The sequence below is a fragment of the Pelmatolapia mariae genome, linkage group LG20 (genome assembly GCF_036321145.2).
Source record: "Pelmatolapia mariae isolate MD_Pm_ZW linkage group LG20, Pm_UMD_F_2, whole genome shotgun sequence".
In the NCBI taxonomy this organism is placed as follows: Eukaryota; Metazoa; Chordata; class Actinopteri; order Cichliformes; family Cichlidae; genus Pelmatolapia; species Pelmatolapia mariae.
Genome location: NC_086244.1, coordinates 3,559,410 through 3,567,433, shown reverse-complemented (window position 1 = coordinate 3,567,433; position 8,024 = coordinate 3,559,410). Strand labels below are relative to the sequence as shown.

Genomic DNA, 8,024 nt, shown 5'->3' with positions numbered 1-8,024 from the left:
TGCAGTATGAATAGCTGTACCTAAAGCCAATGCACCTTGGTTGCACTGGTTGAATTTATAGGATTATAAAACTTTATTAAATGTCTTGTTAAACAAAAAGCTTGAAATGCTTTTTGCATGACAGTCCAAATGATCCTGAAGTGAGTGCTGTTGAAAACACCTCATGGTATCATGTTGTGTTTGATTGTTAGGGAATTGGACTTTTATTATCCTCAAAAAATACATGCATTCATAATTTACTGAGACTGCAGCAAATGAAAGAGGAATGAACAACTAAACTTATCATGTTTTCGATTGTTGTCCATTTCTTTTATATAAGACCTTTTCCATTTTAACTGGACTTGTCAAGCTGCAAGTAAAAGAAATGAAAAATGACATGAGGCCTAAAGAGGAATGGTAAGTTAGAGAGAGGAGGAAACTCATTTACAGTGTTATGACAGTTGAATATTATCAGTACACAGAATACCCATAATCACTGGTAATCAGCCCCATACCTTTGGGTCAGATGGGACCCTCTATCCCTCTGTGAAAAGCATTAGCAGAGAGACAGTCTACTTTAATTTTTCCTCTCTTAAATTTAACTTTATGGTATAAAAGACATCCATTTTAGTGGATGGATTGATTTAAAAACCAACAATGTAATAGGTCAACCAGGCCTGTTGCATTGCTAACCAGAGGAGTAACAAAAACTATGAACACAGCAAACAGGTAACCGGAGACTGTGGTAGCTGGTATGAAAAACAGGAAACAGATTTTGTGCCTACAGTCAGTGACACAAGGTGAATACGCCCACATAATCACACATTTTATGTCACTTTACAACTCAGCTTGGTCTGTACTCGCTTGCTGTTTGAGTGCTTTAGACTTCCTTTTTTTTATTATTTCAAAAAGAAGTGACAGGCCATCTCCTCACAGTGTTAAGTGAAATAGAAAAAGAGTGACTTTCGTTGACACGACACTTTAAATGATTCTGAAGTGAGTGCAATTAAAACTCATGACGTCACGTTGCGTTTGCGTCCTGCCACCTGTGGGAGCAACGCCCGTGGTTCTTATGTGAGGGTGGGAGCAGAGGGCTCATATCGTCACTTGGACTGGAGGACTTGCTCATTTCACGGCTGCATTGGGACTGGGATATTAAGCTGAATTTCAAAGAGACTGTGATACCTGGTGTAATTTTACAAGACAGAAGCTGAAGCCCCAGCAGGCACCTAACTGTTCAAGATGTGGAAACAAGTCCTGCAATTAGCTAGTTCTGAAAAAACCGGTCCCCTCGGGATAGTCATCGGGATGGTCATTGTCACTCTTTATCTGCAGAACACGATGTGCGCTTGCAAAGGACGCACGTTTGAATGTAATGAAATCATCGTGGTGCCTGTTTTTTTAATATTTTTCCTGATGCTCCTGATAGACCAGACATTTCGGAGCACCGCGAAACATCCATCCACGTTTTTGTGCCTTGTAGTCAAGCGCGTTATCAGAGCGTTTCTAATCAGTCTGCTGTGGATTGTAGCATTGTTGATTGTCACGGACTGGTATGGTTGCTGTAACATTGATGAAAACACGAGCAAGCTGTTCTGCAAATCTGAGAACTTCACAACTGAACAACAAGCTCGAAAAGATGAAGCGGAAATCAGGTCAAGGGTGAGGACTTTCTTGCTCTATGCTGATTCTGCTTTTTTAATGAAATTATGGCAATCACACATTAATGCTGTTATGTTTTGCATGTTTGTTGCTTCTTTTTCAGCTTACTGCTTACTCTCTGCTCCTGGGCATGACTGTTGTAGCTTTCTTCATGACTTGGAGTGGGTGGAGAAAATGGTTTATAAAAAAAATTAGTTGGTGCAACAAGAAAACGTTTTACTACAAACTGATTTTGGAAGAAGAGAAAAAAGTTCTGGAGGAGCTTTTGAGGAAAGAAGCAAATGAGACTTTGACTAAAGAAATCATGAGCAACATAAAAAGGAAAGACTGGGACGGCTGTTTTAATGTTGCTCAACAAATGATCAATAAAGCAAAACATCAACAACCAGGAGCAACCAACCAGCAGATCAACTGGATCAGTGAGGGGAGCTCCAACAGAGGGGGGCAGCATCATCAAGCAGCAGCACATCAGCAGGTAAAGTGCTGTGTTATTTACATGCCAGATGTTACAGCTGCCAGACTTTGCCGTTCTAAAATGACGGAATTATTTTTTCTTGCGTTCTGATCTGCACAGGCACCCAGGTCACCATCATATGACTGCAGCTCACTATTAATAACTTTAACATATGGTCTTGTAGTTTAGTTAAAAGTTAACTATAAACCCTAAAATACATTTGTGTGCAGAAACAAGATAAATGTCTCAAGCTGTTCCTTATTTGAACAGATGGATCTACACATATAATTTGACATATTCTTATGCTGAATGTTCTTTCTGATGTAACCCTCCAATTTATCTGGGCTTGAGACCATCATTAGGGCACTCCGTGTTTCCCCTCGGTTGCAAATATGACCTAACTACTAAAACTGTGCAGAAATAGAATGAAGATTGAATAATTAGTTCTGTCTTTCTTTTTTTATCGGAGTTAGTGTTTTTACTAATTGGTAAAACTCTTTTGCAGGCACAAAACTATGAACTTGATGCAGTGGCAAAAGGTAAACACACCGACACTCCTTAATTCACCGGACAGCTCTCTTAAGATCCATTAAAGTCACTTTTACTGCAATATACTAAAAACTTTCACTGATTTGATGATGATGATCTTCACAGTTACCACTAGAGGTCTCTGCTGTTCCTGTTTTCACTGAAACTGTCTCACATTAAGGGTTCAGGGCTGCTTTGACCGAGCTCCATGCAACACTTCTTATGCATCTACGAAGCGAGCAGAGGGTTGAAATATCTTATATCTCATAGCTCATAATGAGGTTTTTAATATTTCACTGGTGAGGGTTGGAGTTAATTTTAATCACTTTAGATTGGCCACAATGTGTTACTGTATAAAATATTCATGCATGTTATTTGACTCCTATCCTCCTGCTGCACCAGAACCGCCATAATAACAGTTTTATTTTCTCAATAATAGAGTTACTATTTGTACTATCTGTTGGAATCAGAATAAACTCTATAATAATGGATTGCATTTATATAGCACTTTTCAGGACCCTCAAAGTGCTTTGCAATTCCACTATTCATTCACTTTCACATTCACACGCTGGTGGAGGCAGTTGTAGCCACAGCTGCACTGGGGCAGACTGACAGAAGTGAGGCTGCCATATCTAGGGATGGGTATCGAAAACTGGTTCTCGTTGAGAACCGGTTTCCACTGTTTCAATTCCTTGGAATTGTTTGCCATTTTTGCAAATGATTCCCTTATCGATTCCAGTCGCCCCGAATGACGTCACCACGTTGCGGAGCGTCATTTACCTGACAGGAAACATGGCGCCCAAAAGTTTGGTTATGCTTTACGAGAACGGATGGCAACAGGGCAACTTGCAATACTTGCAAAGTAGATATTTCATTTAAGGGAGGAAACACTACGAATATGCAAAAGCATTTGCTCACAAAACACGCGATGACCTTAAATGAATGTCGTGTTTTTAATTCTGCTCCGGACTTGTGAATCTCAACCCAGCAGCAGCGGTAACGCTTGCACGTCCTCTCCCGTTAATGCGGCAGGTAAATAATCAACTAACAGTGCATATTATGTTAGCGCGATCTGCCTTATTACAAAACCTGCCGTTACTGTGCGTTTTATTTAGGTGACCGTGATGAGACAGACAGAGTCTGGCTGGCGCTCGCTGGCAGTTGTCGCTGCAGTCTACCGGTAGCGTCTCCATTCAGGCCAGGATAGACGAATGTCACCGAGCAGTGACTAAGTTTGTGGTAAAAGGCTTGCACCCATTTGCCACAGCAGATACCCCCGATTTTTGGTAAGTGAATGTGTTTAATTGTAGGCAGGGACATTAGTGGACATTCTTGTGTAATTGCTACAGAATAATTTGTGTTATACTTTGTTATTGCTACAGAAGAATATTTATTTTATTGTTTTACATTTACAATTTTTTTCCTGGGGACCCTGTGACACCACTTTGAAGAGCCGTAGGCTGTGGATCTCTTAAGATCTCACTGTTGGGTTTGTAAGGCCATGTTACTCCTAAATTTCTATCTTGTTCAAAGAGAAGATATAAAACAAAGTTCTAAGCTAATCGACCTTAGTGTTCTCCTTTTTTAAAAAGAATCGATAAGAGAATCGAATTTGTGAAAATCTTATCAATACCCATCCCTAGCCATATCTCACCATCGGCCCCTCTGGCCATCACCAGTAGGTGAAGTGTCTTACCCAAGGACACAACGATCGAGGCTGTCCGAGCCAAGGCTCGAACCGGCAACCTTCCGATTACAAGACGAACTGCCAACTTTTGAGCCACGATCGCCCCTATGGTCTCCATCCTTTTAACTCTGTGACTCTGTGGACAGATAATTTCCTTAGGGATTAATAATTTGTTTTATGTTCGTTGCTTGGGTTTTCATATTTCAATTCTTGTTTATTTTTATTCAGTTAAACAGCTCATTTTAGTTTTCACTACAATTATTACATTTAAATGTAATAATTTTGCTCTGTACAGACACAATTCTTTGGTTTCTGACAAACATATTTTCCACCCTGTAGAAAACACAGACACCATGCCGTTATTTAACGAATCCGCCTGAAAGAACATCAAGTGACACAGCTCCAGAAACAACGCAAGTTATACACCTTGTCAGAATGGTCGCTCCTTGTCATCACAGCTGAGGGGGGATAAAAAGTCTTAATGTCCAGCCTAATGTGATTAAAAATGATCAGAGTGCTAAAACAGAACTTTCCCTTTTTCCCTAAAATATAAGTTTGATCGACATAATAATGAGAAAAGTTGTTTGAGTAGTACAAATGACTGTTCTAATGTCATTGTTTCGTTGTAGTGTGTGTGTGTGTGTGTGTGTGTTAGTGGCTAGATCCACTGATCTCAATGAATGCCTGACTTTTAAATTGATTTAATAAAAAGTTGTATGAAATAAATGGTAAATAACAAACAGTTTTTGAAAGGATGCATTTCTCAGTATTTGAATTAAATAGGGATTATGTCACAATGAATGTTCATGTGAAAATGTGCTAAAGACAAATCTAACTGAAATAGAATTACATAAACTGAGTGAAACATGAAGTGAATTATATCCATATATGACCGAATGTTTAAATGTGATGTGAATTCTGTTATGAATGACAAAGAAAAAATAATGACCTGATGTTAAAGTTTAAACTTGGTGTTAAATCTGCTATGTCAGATAGACAGAGATAGGATGATACAGTGTGGCTGGAATAATGGATCTAATGAATGATTAGGTGTTAGTAATGTGACTGGATGTCCCGAGGGGTGAAGCTGGATTTCATCTCTGAAGACGTGACATTCAGTAGCAGAGGGTGACATAGGGGTCAGCATCAGCATTAGCTCAGAGTAGGTTAATTAGATAAGTGTAATTCAGATGTTTTCATTAATGTTTTATGATTTTTACTATTTGATTTTGCTTGCTAATAAGATTTCCAGCAGCTAAAGCCTATAATTGTGGATATTCACTTTTAAACTCTTTGTGAAACAGTAAAACTCTTTATCAGTGCAAATTGCTGTAATGCTTTATATTATGACATCTGATCACCTTCCCTCAAGACTTGCTGTTCAAGCCTCTAAAGTCCCATGACTGATTGGCACAGTATATGATTTGACCTGCAAGGCTACTCAGGTGTGGTCATCTTATCATCTTAACACAGGGGACACACGGACGATTTCTAGGTAGTTAGTGCTGGGCGAGTCCCCTCACCCGCATTGGCTCCAGCTGACCTCTGCATTATCAACTGGCTAAGATTCACAGGATGAGCGATTAGGAGTTTTAATCACTGAAATATTTGCAAGTTAGCTGAGTGATGCAATCTGTCTTTATAATCTTTGTCAGACTGTGTTTGATAAATGTAAAGAAATGTTTCTTACATGCTTCATATTCTCTGGAGCCTATTGACCAATCAGCTTTCACATGAACACGCTTAATGACATATAAATAAAGATAAATAGATAACTAGATTAAAATAACAGACTATGTATAATATGTTAAACTGCTGAACAAAATTCCCAACATTCCCATTCATGAATCATTATTTTGTATTACAGTGAGTGAAAAGAAACAATACGCCCAGCCTAAAAACAACCAATGACAAAAGTGCAGAAAGTCATTTATTAATATCAGTTCTTTGTTCCTACCCTCAAATACAACCCACATATGTGTACCCCTACAGGTGGCAGGAAACAACTTAGACTTACACTTAGAGACTTAGTGCTTTTTATTGTCATTGTGCAGTTTCTTGCACAGTGAAACTGGGTAGCTGGAACACAAAGGTGCAAAAGTAAGAAGAGAAAACAATATACAACGAGGGGAAAAAAAATTAATAAAATAAAAAGCAATATATATCCTTTTTATTTTTTTTCTGAGTTAAACTATGTACATGGCGTATGTGTAAGAAACACTGAAACAGAAACACTGTGTGGCTGTATACAAGGGCAGTTATAAAATATAATATAATAAATAAATAAATATATTATAAGGGTGGAGGGGCTATGGTCATTTAGGGTGCACAAATATTGCACAAGACCAAAAAGATATTGCACATACCAAAGATATTGCACATGAGCCAAATAAATATTGCACAGAACATGGAAAGAACATGAGATATTGCACACAGATGAGCAATAGCAGTGTCAGAGTGGATGTGTTGGAGAAGTCTGATCACACTCGGCTGGCTGTTGGTAGAAATACGTTATTTTTATCATATATATTTTTTTAGTTGTGCACAGGTTAACAGGAGAACTCTTGGTTTGAGTTCACGGTTCTTAGGCCAAATGTGTCCTGCATCAGCCCAATATCACAGAAAAGAATGCCAGGAGTTTGTGCATCATGTCCTGTCATATGATCTGCATTTCTAAAATTCACAATAACAGAAGATTTTAAAGTATTGAAGTCACATTTAGATTCATTAGATAACATCTCTTGACCATATTGTGTTCTGGATTTTTGCATGTCACACATGCAAAAATTGTGGTTTATGTTCAAGGTTCTTTAGCTAAATGTTTCCTCCTATATTTATTCAAGTTCATGCATCACATCCTGTCATTTTATCTTAGGACCATCTTGAAATTCTTTCCTGTGTTTTTACAATGCTCTTAAGGAAATGTATATATATTCGACTGTTCTGACTTTTCTGAAATGTTAATCATTTTCCATGCACTCTAGATTGGTCTGATAACCTCTTTCCTCTATATAATTACAGAAACCTTTAAAATATTTCAGTCACATTTAGATAAAGTAATCTCTTGACCATGTTGTTTTTTTGCAAAACTAATTGTCTAAAATATCACCATCGCGGCACTACAGGTTCAGTTAAGTGGAGTGGCTTATCATGCACGACTTTGGTATCCCAAGTGTCCAAAGACATTTGTGAAAAGTTAACCGAGCATAGGTGTGAATGGTTTTCTGTCCATCTGTGTTAGCTGATAGAGGGTGTACCCCACCTCGTGCTCTGTAATGGGATAGGCTCCAGCCCACCTGCGACCACAAAAATGATCCAACAGTTGCTCATCATTCAGCTACACTGAAGAACAGTGATGGGAATAATGGCATTACAAGTAACGGCGTTACTAACTGATAGGTTTGTAGCATAAAACTATTCGCTGGAACGTTCAAGACAATTCTACTACACAGCAAAGCAAGACACAAGTAGGCAAAGTTCTTTGTGTTTCTTAGACTAAAACAGATATACTTGTGTTTGATATACCATAAAACAATAAAATAAGGTACGACCTCTTCTCGTGACCCCAGGATGTGATTGTGTATGCCAGAACACTCTGGAAGGCACATAGAGTCTTTACAGACTGCTAAGGATTTAACCTCTATCAACATGCAATTGATTATAAAACTCTAAGCATATATGAGTAAATATTTCTAAGCATAAATGACAATCAAC

General features: G+C 38.3%; 1 long non-coding RNA gene across 1 annotated transcript; it reads left to right on the top strand.

Moving 5' to 3' along the window:
• Window positions 1-1,749: 1,749 nt before the first annotated feature.
• Window positions 1,750-5,617, top strand: LOC134619153 (uncharacterized). Its single transcript, XR_010573383.1, has 3 exons — window positions 1,750-2,116; window positions 2,601-2,634; window positions 4,650-5,617. It is a non-coding gene; the product is annotated as an uncharacterized LOC134619153 (long non-coding RNA).
• Window positions 5,618-8,024: the final 2,407 nt, after the last annotated feature.